The sequence below is a fragment of the Rhinopithecus roxellana genome, chromosome 13 (assembly GCF_007565055.1).
Source record: "Rhinopithecus roxellana isolate Shanxi Qingling chromosome 13, ASM756505v1, whole genome shotgun sequence".
Classification (NCBI taxonomy): domain Eukaryota; kingdom Metazoa; phylum Chordata; class Mammalia; order Primates; family Cercopithecidae; genus Rhinopithecus; species Rhinopithecus roxellana.
In genome coordinates this window covers 131,406,497-131,431,074 of record NC_044561.1, presented here as the reverse complement: position 1 = coordinate 131,431,074, position 24,578 = coordinate 131,406,497, and the positions used below count along the sequence as shown (strand labels likewise).

Below are 24,578 nucleotides of genomic sequence, written 5' to 3'. Positions count from 1 at the left end.
TCCACAGAGAGTGAATGCATGGATGGATGAGTGCATGGATCCATAGAGAGAGTGAATGCATGGATGGACGAGTGCGTGGATCCACAGAGAGTGAATGCATGGATGGATGAGTGCATGGATCCATAGAGAGAGTGAATGCATGGATGGACGAGTGCGTGGATCCACAGAGAGTGAATGCATGGATGGATGAGTGCATGGATCCATAGAGAGAGTGAATGCATGGATGGACGAGTGCGTGGATTCACAGAGAGTGAATGCATGGATGGACGAGTACATGGATCCATAGAGAGAGAATGCATGGATGGACGAGTGCATGGATCCGTAGAGAGAGTGAATGCATAGATAGACTGGATAGACGAGTTCATGGATCCACCGAGAGTGAATGCATGGATGGATGAATGCATGGATCCACAGGAAGTGAATACATGGATAGACAAGTGCATGGATCCATAGAGTGAATGCATGGATGGACGAGTGCATGGATCCACAGAGAGTGAATGCATGGATGGACGAGTACATGGATCCACAGAGAGTGAATGCATGGATGGACGAGTGCATGGATCCACAGAGAGTGAATGCATGGATGGACGAGTGCATGGATCCACAGAGAGTGAATGCATGGATGGACGAGTGCATGGATCCATAGAGAGAGTGAATGCATGGATGCACGAGTGCATGGATCCACAGAGAGTGAATGCATGGATGGACGAGTGCATGGATCCATAGAGAGAGTGAATGCATGGATGGACGAGTGCTTGGATCCACAGAGGGTGAATGCATGGATAGACGAGTACATGGATCCATAGAGAGTGAATACATGGATGGACGAGTGCATGGATCCATAGAATGAATGCATGGATGGACGAGTGCATGGATCCACAGAGAGTGAATGCATGGATGGACGAGTGCTTGGATCCATAGAGAGTGAATGCATGGATGGACGAGTACATGGATCCATAGAGAGAGAATGCATGGATGGACGAGTGCATGGATCCATAGAGAGAGTGAATGCATAGATAGACTGGATAGACGAGTTCATGGATCCACCGAGAATGAATGCATGGATGGATGAATGCATGGATCCACAGGAAGTGAATACATGGATAGACAAGTGCATGGATCCATAGAGAGAGTGAATGCATGGATGGACGAGTGCATGGATCCACAGAGAGTGAATGCATGGATGGACGAGTGCATGGATCCATAGAGTGAATGCATGGATGGACGAGTGCATGGATCCATAGAGTGAATACATGGATAGACAAGTGCATGGATCCATAGAGAGAGTGAATGCATGGATGGACGAGTGCATGGATCCACAGAGAGTGAATGCATGGATGGACGAGTGCATGGATCCATAGAGTGAATGCATGGATGGACGAGTGCATGGATCCATAGAGTGAATACATGGATAGATAAGTGCATGGATCCATAAAGAGAGTGAATGCATGGATGGACGAGTGCATGGATTCACAGAGAGTGAATGCGTGGATGGATGAGTGCATGGATCCATAGAGAGAGTGAATGCATGGACGGACGAGTGTATGGATCCATAGAGTGAATGCATGGATGGACGAGTGCATGGATCCATAGAGACAGTGAATGCATGGATGGACGTGTGCATGGATCCATAGAGTGAATGCATGGATGGACGAGTGCATGGATTCACAGAGAGTGAATGCGTGGATGGATGAGTGCATGGATCCATAGAGAGAGTGAATGCATGGACGGACGAGTGTATGGATCCATAGAGTGAATGCATGGATGGACGAGTGCATGGATCCATAGAGACAGTGAATGCATGGATGGACGTATGCATGGATCCATAGAGTGAATGCATGGATGGACGAGTGCATGGATTCACAGAGAGTGAATGTATGGATGGACGAGTGCATGGATCCATAGAGAGTGAATGCATGGATGGATGAATGCATGGATCCTTTGACAGAGTGAATGTATGGATGGACGAGTGCATGGATCCACAGAGAGTGAATGCATGGATGGACGAGTATATGGATCCACAGAGAGTGAATGCATGGATGGACGTGTGCATGGATCCATAGAGTGAATGGATGGATGGACGAGTGCATGGATCCATAGAGAGAGTGAATGCATGGATGGACGAGTGTATGGATCCACAGAGAGTGAATGCATGGATGGACGAGTGCATGGATCCACAGAGAATGAATGCATGGATGGATGTGTGCATGGATCCATAGAGTGAATGCATGGATGGACGAGTGCATGGATCCATAGAGAGAGTGAATGCATGGATGGATGAGTGCATGGATCCATAGAGAGTGAATGCATGGATGGATGAATGCATGGATCCTTCGACAGAGTGAATGCATGGATGGATGAGTGCATGGATCCATAGGGATAATGAATGGATGCATACATGGATGAATGCATGGATCTGTAGAGAGAGTGAATGCGTGCATGGACGAATTCATGACACACAGTTGGGCCAGAATGTAAGTAATTGGATAAATGTGGTAAAGGATGTGTAGATTCTTTGTAATACTCATACACTTTTTTCAAGATTTGAAATTATATCACAGTAACAAGTTGTCCAATGAGTACAGTAGTCCCCCTTTGTCCACAGTTTCACTTTCTGTGATTTCAGTCACCCATGGTACAGTATAGTGAGATATCTTAAGAGAGAAACCATATTTACATAACTTTTATTATGGCATATTGATAAAATTGTTCTGTTTTATTATTGTTGTTAATCTCCTTCTGTACCTAATTTATACATTAAAATTTATCATAGGACAGTTTATAACAGGGTTTGGTATAGTCCGTGGTTCCAGGCAGCCACTAGGAGTCTTGGAATGTACCCCCCTTGGATAAGGGGGTAGGGCTGCAGAATGAATTCTTCAGCCTTCTTCTCAGAACAGATCTTCTGCGAGACTTTGGCAGATGATGCTGTGACCCCACCTGGGCGGCCAGGCCAAGGTGTCTGTGCCTGGTCCTGAGGGGCCAGGCACGCGTCCTCGGCAGGGCCACCCAGAGCCTGGGGTGCTGGGAACTGGGCTTTGTTTTAGTTACTCAAATGCTTTTCTCAAACTGGAATTTTAATTACAACAAAATTAATGCCTCAGAATATGATTAAGAAATAAATAATGAGCGAGAACAAGCAGCCTCTTGAGGTGATGTCCCTGTGGCTGAGCCTATCACTGCATTTGCTAATTTGTTGCATTAGCAAGTATTTGGCTTGTGCATGCGAGACAACGTTAAATAGTCCAGTGTGGAAACAGAAAAACAGTATGTGGAGATCCAAACCCATATGATTATTCCCCATGATCTACTCAGTTTCATCAGATTCTGCAGGTTAATCATGTTTGTGATCCCTCCCGAACATCTCAGCATCGTCTGTGGAGCTGGTCTGTTGTCCTGTGACACTGACTGTCCCTCTGTGGCTCTCAGGGTCTCCCCTCCTCTTCCTTGAAGGCATTGTCATGATTCAGCAGTGACTTCTGGGCTGCGTGGCTAGAGGGGCTCCCTCCTTTACCCTCAGACCCCTTGGATGCCATGCTGGGCAGAGGCCTTGGCCCAGTGTGAACTTTCTGCCCACGTTCTCCTGGTAGTGGCTCTGTAGCTGGGCGCTGTTTCTGCCCTGTCATGCAAGTGGGGTGGCCGTGGCTGGGTGCAGAGGCTCGCAGCTGGGTGCTGGGACTGGGGGTGAGCCAGCCGTCCAGCCCCTGCATCAGCACCACCCCTTGCTGTGTTCCTGAAGCGTCCTGTCTTCCATGGTCAGGATGATCTTTCAAGACAGCCCTGATGGCATCACCTCCCTTCACTCACCTCTTCTTAGCTTGTTGTTCATTAAAAACAGTTGTACTTACTGAGTGCCTACATTGTCCTGTGGAGATACTCGGCCACCCGGGCTGCCCAAGGTGGTATGAGTGTCAGGGCACGTGGCCCAGAGGGCTCTGCAGAGAGGGCTCTGAGAATAAGAGTGAGCTGTACTGGAGAAGGGACAGGAGCCCCTGGGAGACATGAGAGATGGGGACGGGCTGAGGGAGGAGGAGGACCGGGCTCGGGGAGGATGGTGGGGCCCTAAGCAGGGCAGGAGATCAGATTGTGTGTTTGGGATGTTCCTCTCCTTCAGGGGGAGGAGAGGCCCTGAGGGAGACAGGAGCAAGAAGGGCATCAGACCCTGAGGAGCCCAGGCAGGGCCTCCAGGGCTGGTGCTGGGAGGAGGCAGGGGCAGGAGGGGTCCGGAGGGCCCTGAGCAGGGCTAACCCCAGGGAAACCACACGCAGGCCACAGAGGGAAAAGCTTTGAACCCTTGTCGTGTATAAAGGACTCACTAGGTCTTGGTGCATTTTTCATTGGTACTTATATATTTACTGTTGAATCTCTATGAGTTCTTTTTAATGATTTTTCTTGTTTTCAATAAAGTAACATTTCCCGTCTGCATTGCACAGTCATAATTTGAAAACAAAAGTTGTTTTGTTGTGTAAACAATTGTTCTGATTCTTTAACTTCATCAATTCATTGGAAATCTGTCACAGAGCCACTTCAGAAAACAGCCCGTCTCTGCCTCCAGCCTGGTGTGCCTGCAGCTGTGTGGGTGCGTCCCCTCTTCACTTTCTCAGCAGAGGCAGAGGCTGCAGTCTGAGTGGCAGAGCCCACGTTTCTGCTGCGGGTGGTGGCCATGTAAGGGTATTGGTGTGTTTTTTGCACATGTAGCTGGCCATGCTTTAAAATAAGCAGATGGACTTTTGTTTACCTTTCGCCCCTCAGAATGGTTTGGTCAATGACAGCAGCCATTTTTGTTGTTTTTATTGTTTCTTTTCTGTGGTGACAAAGGTGGCATCCCCTCCTAGCAGCTGCACACTGGGGTGGTCCTGAGGAGAGGAGGGCGAGAGCAGAACTAGCGGGTGGGCCATGAGGGGAAGTCCAGGCCTCTCCATCCAAGGATGACCCTTTCTCCAGGATCCTGCAGTCTGTTATTGGGTCGGGAAAAGCCGTGGTGGTTTTAGCCTGCCAGTGTAGGGAGCTTTCCCATGAAGTTTAAATGCAAACAGGACACTGAGGGCAGGAAGGTATGCTGAGCTGCCCTGCACAGTGCTTGGCTCTGGTGGCCACCCCACGGTCCCTGGGCACTGCCAACCTGGGCATGAACCTGGGATAACCCAGCAGAACCTGGAACAATATGGGCTCCGTGAGACCCCTGAGTTTCTCTGGGACCCAGATGGCGACAGCCTGGAGCATGGCTTCCCCGTTGCCTTGCTGCCACAGTCAGGCTTCGTGAGGTGACCCCGTGCCACGGCACCACGGCTGCTCCCAGAAGCCTGCACAGAGTCTGCCTCAGGGTGGCCCAGGTCCTGCTGGGGTGGGCTGCTGAGTACCTTCCTGTGAATGTTGTTCTTGCGCTGTATCTCAGTTGTGCCCTCGCTGAGATGAAGGACACCTAGACCTTAGTGCGGGTGCCTTGGGGGTGTCCTGGCACTAAACATCCTTGAGACGTCTGTGGTGCTTCTCTTCCTCATCTGTGGCGTTGTGGGCCTCCAGGGGAGGTGGCAGTCTGCCTGGAACAGGAGGTCCAGCCCACAGGTGCGCACTGCCGTGCCTCCCTCTCTGCTGCCCGTGTGGCTATAGCGTTTTTTACCCCATTGCTGTTTCGCTTGGCACATACACGTTGGTTCCCTCCTGTGCACTGGGCTTTGTGCTGCAGGCTCTGGCATGTTCACAGGACTCCTTTGGAGGGATTCTATTTTTAGAATGCGTGGTACAATACCTTGTCATCTTGGTAACTTATTCTTAATAAAAATGGTATAAAATGTGTTGCATCCTAGTGCCCACACCATCCATGTAGATTATATTGGTTTACTCCACCTATTCTTTGAAAGGCTTTGAGGTGATGTACAATGTCAAACCACATGAAACAGCACGATTAACTGGCAAAACCGAAAACCACGGAAATGAGCAGGGGAGCTTACTGAAGATCCTAGTCTTAGGGGAGATGCTTGGTGAAAATGTGTGCATTTGCTTATAAAAGACTTCTATTTATTCTGCACCCCCCAACTCTGAGTGTCCCTTGGTCAGTGGCCTGGGCTCTGCTGTCCTCACCAGGCACTGCTGCTTCCCCAGTCCCTGCTGTCCTGCTGATGTCGCCACATGCCAGGCATTCGGCCTCCCGAAATCACAGTGACTTTCAGGAATCACTTGGGTTGCAGTGTTGGCCAGTTTTAGCCACATGAAGATGGCTTCTGAAACCTCCTGTGTGTGAATGACAGTTTTCACCTTGGGCCAGTTCTTCTGCTGCCACCACAAGCAGGAGGGGTGGGAAGGAAGGATCGCCCCTGAGAGAGGCAGCACGGGAAGGCCAGGCCATGCTCCTGGGAGTCAGGCTTACCAGCTCAGAGCTGGGCGTGGTTCAAATCCCAACCCTGCTGTGGCAGGCCCTGTGCTTCTATGAAATGGGTCTCACAGGAGGGTGTCGTTGACATAGATAAAGGCCTCCCACTGCCTGGATGCTGTGACTGCCTGATCCCGTGGTGATGGCACAGCCCTGCTGTGGGGAGAGCCTTGCGGCCCTATGCCATGTGTGGGAAGGCCTGTGCCACCCTGGGCATCATCATCTTGGGCCATGGCTGCCACATATGGCGCTTCCTAGCAAGGCACTATGTCACAGCCACACCCCTGTGGCCTGGCCCCCGTGGCAGGGTCTAAGGCTGTACCCCGGAAGCCTGCCTTCTACAGGAAGAGGCATTCCTGTGTGACTCTCTGGTTGTTTGCTTGGCAGAGCTGGGAACCCCCCAGGTGGTGTCTAGGGGAGGAAAGTAATTAGAAGATAGATTATGGGTGGGTGTGACTGGTAACATGCAGGGATTTGGCACCCCCCTTGCCCACCTGCCCTGTGTGCTGGGGCCTCGGGGAGGTGGCCACGGGCAGCCCTTCCTTCTGGAGCCCCATGTCCTCCCTCATCCACTGCCTCAAGATTCCCGCCAGCAGAGTGGGGCCACCTGGGTTGGTGCTGACGAGGTTCTCAGAGGCTTTGTGGGCAGTGTGGCAGAACAGCACACACAGGTGCCTAAAATCAAGTTAGGGGACCTTGAAGATAATGCTTCCTGTCTGCTTTTGTGTCACCAGTTGGGGCAAGCACATTCCGCAGTGAGGGTGTGACTGGAAGGACCAGCCGTTGCTGCTGGCAGCTCGTCCTTGCACCTGAGCTTGCAGGCATGCTCCTGTCTTTCTGTGGTGGAAAAGGTGGCATCCCCTCTGAGCACCTGCACACTCGGGTGGTCCTGAGGAAAGGAGGACGAGAGCAGAGCTGGGGGGCAGGCCATCAGGGGAAGTCCAGGCCTCTCCACCCAGGAGTCTGTGCGGTTCCCATTGCATGAGAAGATGGAGGAGCCTCCCTGTGCTGCTGTGTCTCAGCAGTAGAGAGGGCAGTCCACATGAATGTCATGTTGTTGGGGATGTTTTTTCTTCAGCCTCTGTCATTGCTGCCTCCAGGGCTCTCGCTGGGCAGAGAGCAGATGTGATGTGTCTGAGGACCAGCAGCTCTGCACAGAGTGTGGAAGACCCCAGCACAGCCACCCTGCTGCAGGATCGCAGAATCGCCCTTGTGGCAGGCTTGGTGCGGATAAGTGGCTGTACTCGCGTGCTGGATGGAATGGCGGCCTCTCCGTCCCTTCAGCCAAGTGCATACAGAGACTCGAGCAGGGTGGGAGCTGAGGGCTGCTGCCAGCTACCCCTCACTGCACAGAAAGGGAAGTGGAGGTGGGGGCAGGAGACGTGTTCTTCCTGGAGTACAGGGCCAAGTCCTCCTTTCTTCTCAGATCCACCGGCACATAACTGCACCCTGGCTCTGTGTGGCCCTGGATGCCTTCAGAAAAGTATGGCCAAGGCATTCCTCCTACTTTTCTCTGTCCCCTTTTCTTATCTCCTATTTTTACTCTAGAATTATGCTGGGAAAATAAGGCTTGAAGTTCTCTCATTTGTATAGCACTTTGCAAATTACAGAGTACTTTTCACAACCTTGAAAGGTGGGTATTTCATCTCTCTTTTTTGGAATGAGGAGCTGAGTCATGGGGACCAGCCAGGGCCGCTCTAATGAAGAGTCCTCCACAAAGCAGACCCCAAAGGGCCAGGGACCCAGGCCACAGAGTCCCCACACCCCACAGAACATCTCCTTGGGGTCAGGGAGCAGCCTGCATTCAGAATTCCACTCTGGTCCTCTCACCCAGAGCACTGAGGCACTGGGCTCTGTTCTCTCTGGATGCTGGCCTCCCTGCCTCGCTCTTGTTCTTTCTCATCGGATGCTCCGAGCGCCTTGTCATTGGCTCCTGTACGCAGCACCCAGTCTCTGTGGACACTGCACACTCCAGGATTTAGAAAAACCCTTGTGGCTTTTCATGAATTTTATATTTGTGTTGCATTGCCCATTTTCCTTTCAAGGGAGTCAGCTTAAAAAAACAAACAAACTGATTTCTGCTATTTATGACAGACCCACTGCCAGTATCATAGTGAATGGGCAAAAGCTGGAAGCATTCCCTTTGAAAACCGGCACAAGACAAGGATGCCCTCTCTCACCACTCCTCTTCAACATAGTATTGGAAGTTCTAGCCAGGGCAATCAGGCAAGAGAAAGAAAGAAAGGTATTCAAATAGGAAGAGAGGAAGTCAAATTGTCTCTCTTTACAGACGACATGATTGTATATTTAGAAAATTCCATTATCGCAGCCCAAAATCTCCTTAAGCTGATAAGCAACTTCAGCAAAGTCTCAGGATACAAAATCAAAGTGTAAAAACCACAAGCATTCCTCTATACTAATAATAGACAAACAGCCAAATCATGAGTAAACTCCCAGGCACAATTGCTACAAAGAAAATAAAATACCTAGAAATACAACTTACATGTGATGTGAAGGACCTCTTCAAGGAGAACTACAAATCACTGCTCAAGGAAATAAGAGGACACAAATAAGTGGGAAAACATTCTGTGCTCGTGGTTAGGAAGAATCGGTATCATGAAAATGGCCATACTGCCCAAAGTAATTTATAGATTCAATGCTAGCTCCATGAAGCTACCATTGACTTTCTTCACAGAATTAGAAAAAACTACTTTAAATTTCATATGGAACCAAAAAAGAGCATGTATAGCCAAGACAATTCTAAGCAGAAAAACTCAAACCTGGAGGCTTCATGCTACCTGACTTCAAACTATACTATAAGGCTACAGTAACCAAAACAGTGTGGTCCTGGTACCAAAACAGATATATAGACCAATGGAACAGAACAGAGGCCTCCGATATAATGCCACACATCTACAACCATCTGATCTTTGACACACCTGACAAAAGCAATAGGGAAAGGATTCCCTATTTAATAAACGGTGTTGGGAAAACTGGCTAGCCATATGCGGAAAACTGAAACTGGACCCCTTCCTTATACCTTACACAAAAATTAAGATGGATTAAAGACTTACATATAAGACCTAAAACCATAAAAATCCTAGAAGAAAACGTAGGCAATACCATTCAGGACATAGGCATGGGCAAAGACTTAATGACTGAAACCGAAAGCAATGGCAACAAAAGCCAAAATTGACAAATGGGATCTAATTAAACTAAAGAGCTTCTGCACAGCAAAAGAAACTATCATCAGAGTGAACAAGCAGCCTACATAATGGGAGAGAATTTTTGCAATCTATCCCTCTGACAAAGGGTTAATATCCAGAATCTACAAGGAACTTAAGCAAGTTTACAAGAAAAAAAAAAAAACCCCCATCAAACAGTGGGCAAAGGATATGAACAGTCACTTCTCAAAAGAAGACATTCATGTGGCCAACAAACGTGAAAAAACGCTAATCATCACTGGTCATTAGAGAAATGCAAATCAAAGCCACAATGAGATACCATCTCACACCAGTTAGAATGGTGATCACTAAAAAGTCAGGAAACCACAGACGCTGGAGAGGACGTGGAGAAATAGGAATGCTTTTACACTGTTGGTGGGAGCGTAAATTAGTTCAACCATTGTGGAAGACAGAATGGCGATTCCTCAAGGATCTAGAACCAGAAATACCATTTGACCCAGAAATCCCATTACTGAGTATATACCCAAAGGATTATAAATCATTCTACTATAAAGACACATGCACACGTATGTTTATTGCAGCACTGTTCACAATAGCAAAGACTTGGAACCAACCTAAATGTCCACCAGTGATAGGCTGGATAAAGAAAATGTGGCAAATATACACCATGGAATACTATGCAGGCATAAAAAAGGATGAGTTCATGCCCTTTGCAGGGACATGGATGAAACTGGAAATCATCATTCTCAGCAAACTAACACAAGAACAGAAAACCAAACACCGCATGTTCTCACTCATATTGTGGGATTTGAACAATGAGAACACACGGACACAGGGAGGGGAACATCACATACTGGGGCCTGTCAGGGGGTGGGGGGCTAGGCAAGGGATAGCATTAGGAGAAATACCTAATGTAGATGACAGGTTGATGGGTGCAGCAAACCACCATGGCATGTGTATACCTGTGTAACAAACCTGCATGTTCTGTGCATGTATCCCAGGATTTAAACTATTAAAAAAAAAAAAAAAAAAAGATTTCTAAGAGCACTTATCATTTGTGATTTTCTGCTTTTATCATTTTACAATTATATAAATATTGGATGACTTATTGTAGTAATTATCTCTCTGCATTTCCATCTCTAATCTATCTAGAATTTATTTCGATGACTCTATACATCAGGGTTCAGTTAGGAAAACCATTTCCACTCCAGGCATTTAAAGAGAGCATGTTGAGTACCGGGAGTTGATTAGAAAGGTGATGCAGGGCTGAGGAGTATGAGAGATAAAGAGGGGGTGTGCGAGCAAGGGGAGGAAGGGGCTCACTTGGGCTGGAGTTGCTGGTGGTTCTGGGCTGGGCCTGTCAGCCTGGGCCAGCTGCTGCACTGGGAGCACTATTGTGCTTGGCTCTGGATCCACGTGAAGGATCTGATTTGTGTAGGGCTTGACTCTTCTAAAAGGAGCTTCCTCTGCTCCCCTCCTGCCACTGCCATTACAGCAGCTGCTAAGCGCAGCAGATGCCAGCAGCTGCTATGCTGCGATCCCGGTCAGGGGAGGGCCCTCTGTCCTGCTGCCTCCTCCCTGCAGCATCTCCCACAGGAAGCCAGCTGATGAGGTTTGAGGGGGCAGAATTCTAGGGGTTCCTAAGGCTTCTGCTCACTGGTGTACAAGCCTTGCATACACGCATCCTCTTGAGAGTGGCTGGGATCTGCTGATAAGGTGGGACATCACCCCTGTGATTATGCCATGTTACTTGGCCAAGGGGTTTTGCAGATGATATCAGGGTTTCTAACCAGTTAACTCTGAAGGATCAAGGACATCAGTAATCAGGGTGATGCCACTGGAAAGCAAGTTTTAGCCTAATAGAAAAAAGATTTATTGTGAAGTTTTATGCACAGTATTGAATTTTGTCAAATGCATTTTTCTGCATCTATTGAAATAATAATTTACTGCCTTATATTAGCATGGCAAATTACATATTGCCAGATTTTGCAATATATAACCAATTTTGCATTTCTGGTATAAACCCTACTTGGTTGTGATTCGATTCTTGGGGTTGTGTGTGTGTGACAGAGTCTCGCTCTGTGGCCCAGGCTGGAATGTAGTGGCACAATCTCAGCTCACGGCAGTCTCAGCCTCCTGTGCTCAAGCAGTCTTTACACCCCAGCCTTCTGAGTAGCTGGGACTACAGGTGTGCACCATCAAGCCTGGCTAATTTTTTTTTTTTTTTTTTTTTTTTAAATAGAGATGAGGTTTAGCCACATTTCTCAGGCTGGTCTCAAACTCCTGGGCTCAAGCGATCCTCCCACCTCAGTCTCCCAAAGTGCTGGGATTATAGGCGTGAGCCCTCTGTGCCCAGCCAATTCTTACATTTTTTTTGCTGGTATTTTGGTAGTGATTTTTTATAGCTATGGTCATGGGAGACATTTTCATTTTTCTCATCTCTGTCAGATTTTAAATTCAGTTATGGTTGGTTTATGCAATGACTTTGGAATTATTCCCTCTTCCCTGTTTTCTGAAAGGGCTTGTGTAAGATTGGTGTTGTTACGTCTCTATGTGTTTGACAGAATTTGCTGGTCCTTTGAGTCTTCTTGTTGGGAAGGTATTTGACAACAAATTTCATTTTTTGGTTTATATAGAGATATTAAAATTTCCTTTTATAGTTTGTATAAATTTTGGAAGTTGTAGTTTTAAAATGGCCCCACTTCATCTAAACTGATGCATATGTTGGCGTGAAGTTGGTCATCATAGTAATCTCACATTATCATTTTAATATCTACCAGATCAGTACTGACAACTTGTCTTTCATATCTTTTGTGATTTTGTTTTCTTTTTCTCTTGGTCTAGGGGTTTTTCCATTTTTTCGTATTTTTATATTAACCTTTATTTTGTTTACTGTTTGTTCACTGTGCTTTCATCAGTCTCCATTTCTGTTTGTTATTTCCTGCTGCATTTGCTACATATGGCCACCTCCAAATATCACCACAGACTCCATGGCTTACAGCACAAGCTCATCACCTTTCAGTTCTGCTGATGAGAACCCCGACAGCAGGAGGCCCACTGGGCTCTCCACAGCAGTGCTGCATCCCTTCTGAAGGCTCACAGGGAGGACTCCCCTCCTTGCCTTTTCCAGATTCTAAAAGTGCTCCTGTTCCTCTGCTCCTGAGTCCTCCTCCACCTCCTGTGTCAGCCATAGGACCCACTTTGGAAAGATTCTCCACTTTTAAGAACTCAAGTGATTAGAGTGGCCCTACCTGGATAATCCAGGATAATCTCGCCATTGCAAGGTCTGTGACCTTCATCACATCTGCACAGTCCCTTTGCACAGAAACAGCAAACACATTTAGGACTGTTACATCTTCTTGACAAATTGACCCTTTTTTATTGTGAAACATTTCCCTTTCTACCTGCTAATACTCATTGTCCTTACACCAGCTTTGTCTGGTATTAATGAGCCATGTTGGCTTGCTAGGATCAGTATTTGCATGCCATATTTTTTCTCATTGTTTTACTTTTCACTGTCTGTGCCTTTGTATTTGAAGTGTTTCTCTAAAAGTAGCACGTGCCTTGAGTCGTGCTTTGGTTATCTAGTCTAGCAGTACATTTTTAACTGGAGTGTTAAATCTGTTTACACCTATTGTAATACCTGATTTGGTTGAGTTTATTCTTTCTTCTTCTTATATGTGTTTTAAATTGTCCCTCTCTTCTTTTATATCTTTTCCTTTTCTGCCTTAATATTGATCAGTTATTCCTTAGAATTTTATTTTATTTCCTCTTTATCTTTTAGCCGTGCTTTGTATTGTTGTTTTAAAAATTGCAATATACAACCTTGCCGTTGTTCACTCAAATTTATATGACACCTTTTCACATTTACTGTGAAGATCTATACAACAATATACTTCCATTTAACTGCTCCCTTTTGGGGGAGATTGTGTTGCCATACAATTAACTTCTGCACATGCTGTCCTAAGCCAGAAAGTATCTGATACACGTCTCAGTCAATTTAGAGGTTTATTTTGCTAGGGTTAAAGACCATGGGCCATGACACAGCCTTGAGAGGTCCTGAGAACATGTACCCAAAGTGTGGGTTTTATACATTTTAGGGAGACAGAAGTTATAGACACAAACATAAATCAATGCCTGTAAGGTATATATTGGTTTGGCCTAGAAAGGTGGGACATCTCAAAACAAGGGCTTCCAGGTCATAAGTGGATTAAAGATTTTCTGACTGGCAATTGGTTGAAAGAGTTAAGCTCTGCCTGAGGAGTTGAGTTCAGCATAAAGAAATGCTTGAGTTTAGATAAGGGGGTTGTGGAAACCAAGGTTCTTGTCATGTATATGAAGCCTCCAGGTAGAGGGCCTCATAGAGAATAGGTGTAATAAGTGTCAGACTTTCCGGAAAAGACCTAGTAAGGAAAGGAAATTCTCTACAGAATGCGAATTTCTCTGAAAAGAGACAGCTTTGCAAGGGCATTTCAGAATATATCAATTTTGGGATAAAATACTTTGATTTCCTTCAGGGCCTGCTCTCCGTCATGTGATGCCATACCAGAGTCAGGTTGGAATGTGGAATCTTGTTGCTACAAAGAGTCCATTTTATCAGTCCTACCATCTCTGTTCTAGTGTGAAAGTTGGTCAGTTGTGTGTAAACTCCAAAGGGAGGAGGTATAATGAAGCATTGTAGTTATAATGAGGGGGGCATGTAAAACCCCTCCCTTTCCTGTCATGGCCTGAACTCATTTCTCCCATTTCTTTGGGATCCCCTTGGCCAAAAGGGGAGTCCATTCAGTCATTCAGGGTGCTTAGAATTTTATTTTTGGTTTACACTATAAACCATATAAAATATTGTTATAATTTGCTTTAGTCAGATTTCTTTTTAAAATATTGAGAATAAGGAAATATTCTTTACTGTTTTCTGTTTTTGGCACTCTGTATTCTTTCTCATGGATCTGAGTTTCCATCTGGCATCATTTTCTTCAGTCTGAAGATTTGCCGTTAACATTTTGTTGTTGTTGTTGTTGTTTTTGAGATGGAGTCTTGCTGTCGTGCAGGCTGGAGTGCAATGGTGCAATCTGGGCTCCCTGCAATCTCTGCTTCCCAAGTTCAAGTGATTCTCCTGCCTCAGCCTCCTGAGTAGCTGGGATGATGCCCACCACCACACCTTGCTAATTTTTGTATTTTTAGTAGAAACCAGGTTTCACCGTGTTGGCCAGGGTGGTCTCGAACTGCTGACCTCAGGTGATCCACCTGCCTCGGCCTCCCAAAGTGCTGGGATTACAGGCATGAGCCACTGTGCCCAGCTGTTAACATTTTTTGTAGTGCAGTTCTGCTAGGTATGAATTCTCTCCATTTTTATTGATAGATAATTTTGATGATGTCTTTATTTTGCCTTCATTTTGAAATTCTTTCTCAGATTTTAGGTTAGAGGTTTTGGGATTTTTTGCCCACATGTAATATATCATTCCTTTGCCTCTGGCTTCCACTGTTTTTGATGAGAGGTCATTCCTTACTGTGTTCATTCTCTTTGTGCAATGTATTTTTTTCCCATTGCTTTGAAAATTTTCTGTCTCTGATTTTCAGCAGTTTGCCTAGGATGTGTATGTGTATGGTTTTCTTCTCTTCTGTTTTTGTATGGGAGTTTGTTGAGCATCTTTATATGTGTGATTGACACTAGCCATCAGATTTAGAAAACGGTTAGCTATCATACTTAACTTTTTCCCATTTCCGTCTTTCTCTTCTAGGACTCCACTTAAACGTATTTTAGACCACTCACTATTGTCACACAGGTCTTTCCGGTTCTGTGATTTTATTTTAAGCTTTTTTTTTCTATCTGTGCATAGTGTGAATAGCTTCTGTTGATCTACATTGTAGTTCACTGGTTGCTTTGTCTGTAGTGTGTGTTCTGCTGCTGAGTCCATCCAGTGGATTGTCTTTTCAGAAATTTTTATTTTTCATTTCTTGATTTCTAGTTGGCTCATTTTTATAGTTTTCATTTTCTTCTTTAGATCCTCTTATGAGTTCACTCATTATGTTCAGTTTATTCAGTTTTCCTTTCATTTTCTTTTTTGGAGATGGAGTCTCGCTCTGTCACCAGGCTGGAGTGCAGTGGCGCGATCTCAGCTCACTGCAACCTCTGCCTCCCGGGTTCAAGGGATTCTCCTGCCTCAGCCTCCCAAGTAGCTGGGATGACAGGCATCCACCACCACGCCCAGCTACTTTTTGTATTTTCTTTTAGTAGAGATGGGGTTTCACCGTGTTGGCCAGGCTGGTCTTGAACTCCTGGCCTCAAGTGATCCACCTGCCTTGGCCTCCCAGGGCGTGAGCCACCACGCCCAGCCTTCCTTTCATTTTCTAACAAATTTATAATATCTCCTTTAAAAGTCCCTGCCCAATAACCCCAATATGTCTGCCATCTCTTTATTTTTATGGACTAAGTTTGTTTTCTGATATTGGAGCATGTTTTTCTGTGTTTACGTATGTGCAGTATTTTTGTTTGTATGATGTTCATTGGATAGTCGTGCGGCACTTAGTGACAGGGACACATGCTGAGAAATGTGTTGCTAGGCAATTTCCTCCCTGTATGAACATCATGGTGTGTACTTACACAAACATAGCTGGTGCAGCCCACTACACATCTAAGCTGTATGGTACAGCCTATTGGTCCCAGGCTACAAAGCTATGTAGTGCCTGACTGTGCTGAATACTGTACGCAGTTGTGACACAATGGTCATTGTGTGTCTAAACACATCGAAACATAGAAGAGGTGCAGCAAAAATACAGTATAAAACATAAAGAATGGCACACCTGGGTAGGGCACTTATGAAAGGAGCTGGCAGGACTGGAGGTTGCTCTGGGTGAGTGAGTGGTGTGAGTGGAGAGTGGTCGGTGAGTGGTGAGTGGTGAGTGAGTGGTGAGTGAGTGGTGAGTGGTGAGTGGGTGGTGAGTGAGTGGTGTGAGTGGAGAGTGGTGGGTGAGTGGTGAGTGAGTGACGAGTGAGTGGTGAGTGAGTGGTGAGTGAGTGGTGAGTGAGTGGTGTGAGTGGAGAGTGGTGGGTGATGAGTGGTGAGTGAGTGGTGAGTGGTGAGTGAGTGGTGGGTGATGAGTGGTGAGTGAGTGGTGTGAGTGGAGAGTGGTGGGTGAGTGGTGAGTGAGTGACGAGTGAGTGGTGAGTGAGTGGTGAGTGAGTGGTGAGTGAGTGAGTGGTGAGTGAGTGGTGAGTGGTGGGTTAGTGAGTGGTGAGTGAGTGGTGTGAGTGGAAAGTGGTGGGTGAGTGGTGAGTGGTGAGTGGTGAATGAGTGGTGAGTGAGCGGTAAGTGAGTGAGTGGTGGGTGAATCTGAAGGCCACGACATTACTGTGCACTGCTGTAGACTTCATAAGTACTGTACACTTGGGATGTGCTAAATTTATGATATAACAAAATTTATTTCTTCAATAATAAATTAATCTTAGCTTACTGTAACTTTTTTGCTTTATAAACCTTTAGTTTTATTTTTTAACTTTTTGACTCTTTTGTAATAACCTTAGCTTAAAACACAAACACATTGGATACAGCTGCACCAAAATATTTTCTTTCTTTATGTTATTATAATAATTTTTCATTTTTAAGATTCTTTTCCTTTCTTTTCTTTTCCTTTCTTTTTTCTTTTCCTTTTTAAACATTTTTGTTAAAAACTGAGACACACACACACACACGTTTAGCCTAGGCCTGCACAGGGTCCGAATTGTGCATGCCACTGTCTTCTACCTCTACTACTTGTCCCGCTGGAAGGAAGGTCTTCAGGGGCAGTAACAGGCGTGGAGCTGTCCTCTGCTGTGATCACAATGCCTGCTTCTTGACACCTCCTGAGGGACCTGCCTGAGGCTGTTCTACATTAACTTTTTTTTTTTTAATAAGTAGGAGTACACTAGCATAATGGTAAAAAATAGTATAGTAAATACACAAACCAGTAACACCATTGTTTATTATCATTGTCAGGTATTACTATTATAAATAATTATACGAGTTACGCTCTGATGTGACTGGCAGTGCAGCAGGTGAGTTTTACACCAGTTTCACCGCAAGTGTGGGAGGAACCATCTGCACTCCTGCCTAATGAGGCCACAGCGTCATGGGGTGATGGGACTTTTCAGCTCCATTCTAATTTTAAGGGACGGCTGTGGTATATGGCACGTCTGTTTTGCCTGAAATGTCGTTGTGTGGCACGTGATTGTATATGCTACGCTGTTAAGAATTTGGGGTGTTGTGTTTGTTGTTTTGGTTTTTATTTCTGCAGGCATCTAATTTACTGAAACTTCATGTCATGGCTCGGTCGAACTTTGTCAAGGAAGGTCTTCATTATCCCTTCCTCTAGAACTTAATGTTGTCCTCCTCCTAAGGTGTAGCCTTTCGTGGGTCTCACGTGAACACCCTGGATGTTGAGTGAGGGGCCTCCCTTGTGGCCTGTGAGCAGTCCCTGCCTCATGGTACCACATGACATTCAGCGTGTCTGTTCATCTCATACACCTCAGTAGTTCTCTCTCTCTCGGCCATTCCTAATGGAGTCCTTGCATGCACAGCATAGTATTTGGCCGACATCTTCCTGCAGTTTGGGGGCCCTGTCTCCTCTTAGCTCTTGCCTTTGCTATCCCCATCTCTCATATTCCAGCCACTGCCGCAGCCCCCATGCTTGCCTTTTGTCCTCAGCCCCCCAGCGAGGCAGCAGCTTCTGTGTGTGCTGCACTGCCATGGGCAGCAGCTTGACAGTGGACACAGCTAGAAAGCAGCCGAAGAGGAGCTCAGCGTGCGTCTCTGCCGGGTGAAAGATCACAGTCCTGCACCCTGCTGTGCAGTGCCCGGACACATTTGCTTCTTATTTCTGTCCAATTCTTAAGGTTTTTATTGTGGGATCGTAAGTCCTTACTCCTTCATGGTTGGAATCAAAATCTAAAACCTTGTAATTTCCATTTTCAGTTGATGATATCCTTATGAACTCAGGATTTATTTCACTTTTGAAAAGTTAATAGTCTATGTTTTAGGGCAGTTTTATTCTACAATACAGAAAAATTATTGGAAAGTAAAGAGTGTGCCACCTTCTCCCCTCATACAGAGCTTCTCCTGTTACATATATCTTGCCTCAAGTGTGGTACAGTCAATGAACCAATATTGGTACATTATTATTATTTTTTGAGATGGAGTCTCGCACTGTCGCCCAGGCTGGAGTGCAGTGGCGCGATCTCGGCTCACTGCAACCTCTGCCTCCTGGGTTCAAGCGATTCTCCTGCCTCAGCCTCCTGAGTAGCTGGGACTACAGGTGCGCGCCACCACGCCTTGCTAAGTTTTTGTATTTTAATAGAGACGGGGTTTCATCTTGTTAGCCAGGATGGTCTTGATCTCCTGATCTCATGATCTGCCTGCCTGGGCCTCCCAAAGTTCTAGGATAACTGGTATAAGCCACTGCTCCCAGCCTGGTTCATTACTATTAATGGATGTTCATAGTTTGCATTGGGGTTCACTGTGTTGAACACAGGTTTTGACAAGTGTCCAGTGACATGTTTCCCTGTCATTACTGTGTCATACAGAAGAGCTCCACTGTCCCCGTGAGCTTCATGTACTCACTCCTCCCTCCCCTGAAGCCCCTGGCAACCACTGATGTTTTTATTGTCGCTATAGTTTTGCCATTTGCAGAATGTTTTGTGAGGAACTGCCAACGTTTTGTAAGAAACTGCCAAACTATCTTCCCAAGTGGTTGCATCATTTTGCAAACTAAAAACTCTCTAACCATAAGATCTATTAGTCATGCTCCTTGGTATTTACTCAAAGGATTTGAAAACTTCAGCCTACACAACAACCTGCACACAGATGTTTATAGCAGCTTTGTTTATCATTGCCAACACTTGGAAGCAACCGAGACATCCTTTAGTAGGCAAATGAATACATAAACCAGTGGTGCATCCAGACGGTGGAATGTGGTTCAGCACTACAAAGAAATGAGCTGTCAAGCCATGAAGAGACACGGAGGAACCTCAAATGCGTGTTACGTAGTGAAAGCTGTATGATTCCAACTATATGACATTCTGGAAAAGACGAAACTATAAAAATAGTATAAAGATCAGTGGTTGCCAAGAGTTGGGCGGAGAGATGGATGTGTAGGTGGATCACAGAGGACTTTTACGACAGGGAAAATACTCCGGGTGATGCTGTCGTGGTGGATACGTGTCAACGTGTCACTACACATTCGCCCAAACCACAGAGCACGGCACCGAGCGTGAGCCCTGCTGTGACTCCGGACCTGGGGGGTGGTGATGTGCCCACGTGGGTTCGGTTGTGACTAATGGGCTGCTCTGGTGGGGGGCCATGGGGGGATGAGGGTATATAGGAAATCTCGCTGCTTTGTGCTCAGTTTGCTGCTCCAAAAAATAAAGCCTAAACAAAGCAGTCGTAGTTCCTGAAGACTGTCCTGTGACCAAGCAGGAAGGACTCCCTTCGCTCAGAGGGAAAGCGCTGGTTATGTATTTGCTCTTCTCCCAAGAACACTCAGTCTGATTTTGATCCTCTTTACAGACGGGAGGAAGAGCATGTCCGTCAGGTAAGCTGATGCAGGTGCGGAGACAACACCTGGCACGACACTGCCATTGGGCACCCTGAGGCTGAGGCCGGCAGCCACTGTTGTCCCCAGAGTCCGTCTGGTTTCTAGAGTGGAAAATGGAAAGGGGCCAAATCGCCCGTACAGCCCTGAAGTCCTTGGTGGTAGCCCAGACTCTACAGTCTTCCCCAGATGCTGTCTTGGCTGAGGTGGGGAAGACTCCCAGGGACCGTACTTGGCCTTTTCTGCCTTAATATCCTGCTCACGGCTGGGGCCAGAGGGCTTGTCTGGCAGCTGCTGGGTGCCTCTGTCCAGGGCTGTGCCAAAACGTCTAGAGATGGGTGGGGGCACAGGGTGGGGGCACAGGGCCTCTGCCAGATGGGCTCGGGCCAGGCTTTGTCTGTCATTTTAATTGTGGGTCCATGATGGTGTCTGTGTCCCCTGGAGTGGGCAGGAGCTCAGGCCCCAGACCCAGCCATTGTCTGAAGGCCCGGGGCCTGGCCACTCACTCTGCCCATCACGCGGTCAGGCCCTCTGGAGAAGGGGGGTGAATGTTTGCTGTACTCCGCAGGACTGTTGTGGGTCTTCCCTGGAGTCAGGGCCTCCCTTTCAGCCACTGGGTCTGACCCATGGACCAACTCAGACGTCGTCTTCTTCTCTGAAGGGAGTGGTGTTGGCCTTCTCCCGGCTCTCGGGAGTTTTTGGTGTGTCCATGTCAAGTGTATCCGTCCTAGGGACACCCAATCTGGCTGCCACGGCAGTGGGCACCACGGGCCAGCGCACCTTTACTGCCTGTGAGGTCATCACACCTACCTGGCCCCATGGGCTCCATTTTACCTCGTCGCTTTGCTGTCTGGGAACTCTTGTCACCCACGGATAGGAGTGCCAGGCCCAAGAAGATGTCACGCAGTGTTGGCACTTTGGCTGGGCTGCTGGCAATCCCTTTGAGGGCCTGTGATGACCCAGGTCAGGATGGGACAGGTGGCTTGGGTTCTGCGGGCCACGCAGTCTGCAGCGTGTGTGGCCTTGCCCTGGTGCTGGAAGGCAACTGCAGACCACGAGTCAAGGCGAGGGTGAGACTGTGCTCCGGGGAAATGTGGATTGTGGAAATGGGCAGCCAGTGGGGCCTGCAGACCCCTGGGTTAGAGCCAAGCCCCAGAGGCACCTTGGTCTCGGAGAAGCCAGGGGAAGGAGTTCCTGGGAGCTGGAGGATGACCGTGGACCTCTACTGCCACCTTGTGGCAGAGCTGACTTACCTGACCTGCGTCCTTTTCTCCTGGTTTAGAAATGTCCCAGTGGGAGGCGCTTTTTCATCCTTGCAGCCAACAGGCAGCTCTGTTGGCCCGGCGATCTGGACTGTGTGCCCCGCCTTTGGCAGAGACCCTTAGGACCCTGTGGGATGCAGCCCCGAGAAGACAGGGCCTCAGACTCTGAAGGCCACAGGAGTGATAGCACACCTGTGTCTGAGGAGTGCGTTCTGAGAGGAGACCCGGCCCCTCGTCCTTGTCCATCCATGTGGCTCCTGCAAAGCACCCTCGTCTTGCAGAGCCAGCGAGCCTGGTGTTGTGACCTGGGCTAACTTGGCAACTTTTTTCTTTTTAGAGGCAGAATCCTTTCTTGAGAACAGCATCTTTCTACTCCTGACCTCCCCCTTCCCGGTTCCCCCTCTTTGCCTGGCAGGCTGGGTGGCACCCTCTCTCCTGTGCAGCCTTTCGCTAATCCTGGACTCTGCAGGGGCTCCAAGACCCTCAGGACCGCCAGTGACTCCTGGGTCGCACTGTGGCCCAGCACACACTGAGCTCCAGCCTGATGTCCAGCCCAGCAGGTCCTCAGCTGAGGTCCAGTACCCCACTGCACCACGCTGTGGGCCCCACACCCTCCCCCAACTCATTTCTAGAACACTTCCCCCTGGCACCCTGCTGTGGGCCCCGCCCCCTCCCCTAACTCATTTCTAGAACACTCTTCCTCACCTGTCTCCCTGGTTCTTGCTCTGACTTCTCCACGAGAACCTCCTGTCCTCCCGTGTGATGCTGACTGCTCGTGACATGTTGCAGCCTGTCTCTGTTCCCTTCCCTGCTCTTGTCACTTCTGCCTGGTGCTCTGGGGCTGTCATGCAGGCTGGGGTTGGGGTTCTGTTCCCTCTACTGTACTGGAGCTGCAGGTCATGGGAGGCAGCAGAGCCCAGCCCTGGCCCTTCGTGCCTCCGTCGTGCGAGCGCTGGCAGTGTCGGGAGGCACTGCCCCGGGGGCTCCTCCTCAGGGTGCATTGTCACTCGGTGTTTCCGAGACCTGCTCTCATCATTTTCCTACCTTATCTTTCCTGACAACTTAGATATTTATCAAACCTCAAAATCATGAGCCTTGAGAAATGATATTCCACGTGCTGATCCTCTGGAGAACATCTGGAACTGAGCTTGTTCCCTGCTTGCCCTGGGAAGTGGTTTCATGATGTCCCTCGATGTACGACTGTCACCCATAGCCTCCGGCATCTCTCCGTTTTCAGTGTGAGGCCATTTGCTCATTTGACCCTTTTGAAGGTCAGGAGAAGCTGGCAGGACTCCCGCAGGCACAGGCACCGTCATCCTGGAAGCCATCGGGGTCCTTAGTCCCCACTGCAGCCTGAGCCTTTCTTCTGGCCGCACTGTCCATTTCTTTAGCCCCTCTTTTGCCTTTTCTGGGGCCTTCTCCAGTGTTTTGTGTTCTTTTAAATGTTTCATGGTTAATACTGGACACATCCCCCAAGAAGCTATAAATCAACCATAGCAAGAACTGATCTCTTTCCAAGTGACTGTAAAAATTATTTTAAGAAAACGATTCTTTAAAAATTATAGTCAGTTAAGCAGATAACAGACCCAAGACACAGCCAGGAGAGTGAGGGGTGGACATGGCATGGGACAGGGTTAGGAGAGTGAGGGGCGGACCCAGCAGCGGACAGGGTTAGGAGCGTGAGGGGCAGGGTTAGGAGCGTGAGGGGCAGACCTGGCACGGGACACACCCATCTTGGCTGTGAGTTTCTGACTCTTCTTGGTTTTGGTGACCTTGACTGTCCTAGGCAGGACTAATCAGGCATTTTTCAGGATATCCCTCAGCTGGGATCTGTCTGATGCTTTTCTCGTGGGTACAGGAAGGGGCTATGAGTTTGGGGAGGAAGCCCCCAGAGGTGAAGTACCACTGTCACCCCATGGTATCCGGCACACTCTGCCCCTGTGACTCATGAGGCTGAACTGGGCCCTAGCTGGTGGCAAGGTCTTCCTCCTCCATGCTGTCCTCTTATAGGACGTCGGTCTGTGCAACCTAAGGGGTAAGATAAGATTGTAGTTGTATTCAACTCTTACTTTTAAAATTTTACTTTAAAGTCCTTAAAACTTTAAGTCCTTTACTTTAAGTCCTTAAAAAGGACTTACACTGATGTAGTGGGTGAGATTAGAATTTGACTGTGACTTTTTTACTTTCTGGTCTAAAACTGATTGTACCAGCACCTTTTGCGAAATGATCTCTCCAGTCCCCATGACCTCTCAGGTCAGTCATCTCTATTCTCTGCATGTCGTCCTCCCCGGCGCCCGCTGGTGTGGCTGCTCTGCTGTGCCAGGAACACAGAGGAGTTTCAGAGTTTCGGAAAACATCGACCTTGATTCCTTCAGAGGACCTTCCACACTCTGCAGCTCCAGGAGAGCTGGTTGAGGCGTCCTGGGGATTTGGCTGAGGTGTCCTGCTGGGGATTCGGTTGAGGTGGCGTCTGGTTTCTTCATGAGTGGAAAGTGCAGCCACTTAACCCCCTTGAGCCCCAAGCCCAGGCGTGTACTTTCCGCTGTGCAGATTCCCTTTCACGTCCTGCGGAACCATGCATGTCCATTCTTTCGAAAGTTTTTCCTGGTCCTCACACAGTGCGTGGGCTTGGCATGGGCTGCAGTCTTTGGCTCTGTGATTCACTGACTCTCCCAAAGGGGTGACCAATAGGTGCCTGCAGGGCAGCCGTGGCAATTTGGGGTCTATGGGCCTGGGGTCGGGGATGTTCCTCAGAGAGCGTGGTAAAGGACCCCCAGCAAAATAGGTTGGTTGTTTTTTTTATTTTTTAAATTTTATTTATTTATTTTGAGACGGAGTCCCATTCTGTAGCCCAGTTTGGAGTGCAATGGCACGATCTCGGCTCACTGCAACCTCCCATCTTCCGGGTTCCAGCAATTCTCCTGCCTCAGCCTCCTGAGTAGCTGGAATTACAGGCACCCACCACCACACCCGGCTAATTTTTTTTATTTTTAGTAGAGACGGGGTTTCACCATGTTGTCCAGGCTGGTCTTAAACTCCCGACCTCAGTTGATTCACCCACCTTGGCCTCCCAAAGTGCTGGGATTACAGGCATGAGCCACCATGCCTGGCCTGTTTGTTTCTTTTAAATAAATGCTTCTCAATTTATAACGTGCCTTTAGTTGATTTCCAGCATCCTAAAATGGCTATTTTTTATGG

At 47.7% G+C, this 24,578-nt stretch overlaps 1 protein-coding gene across 10 annotated transcripts in view; it reads left to right on the top strand.

Moving 5' to 3' along the window:
* The window catches only part of PCBP3 (poly(rC) binding protein 3), a 282,207-nt gene that overhangs the window by 141,832 nt on the left and 115,797 nt on the right, over positions 1-24,578 (top strand). The gene's annotated exons all lie outside the window — the stretch shown is intronic.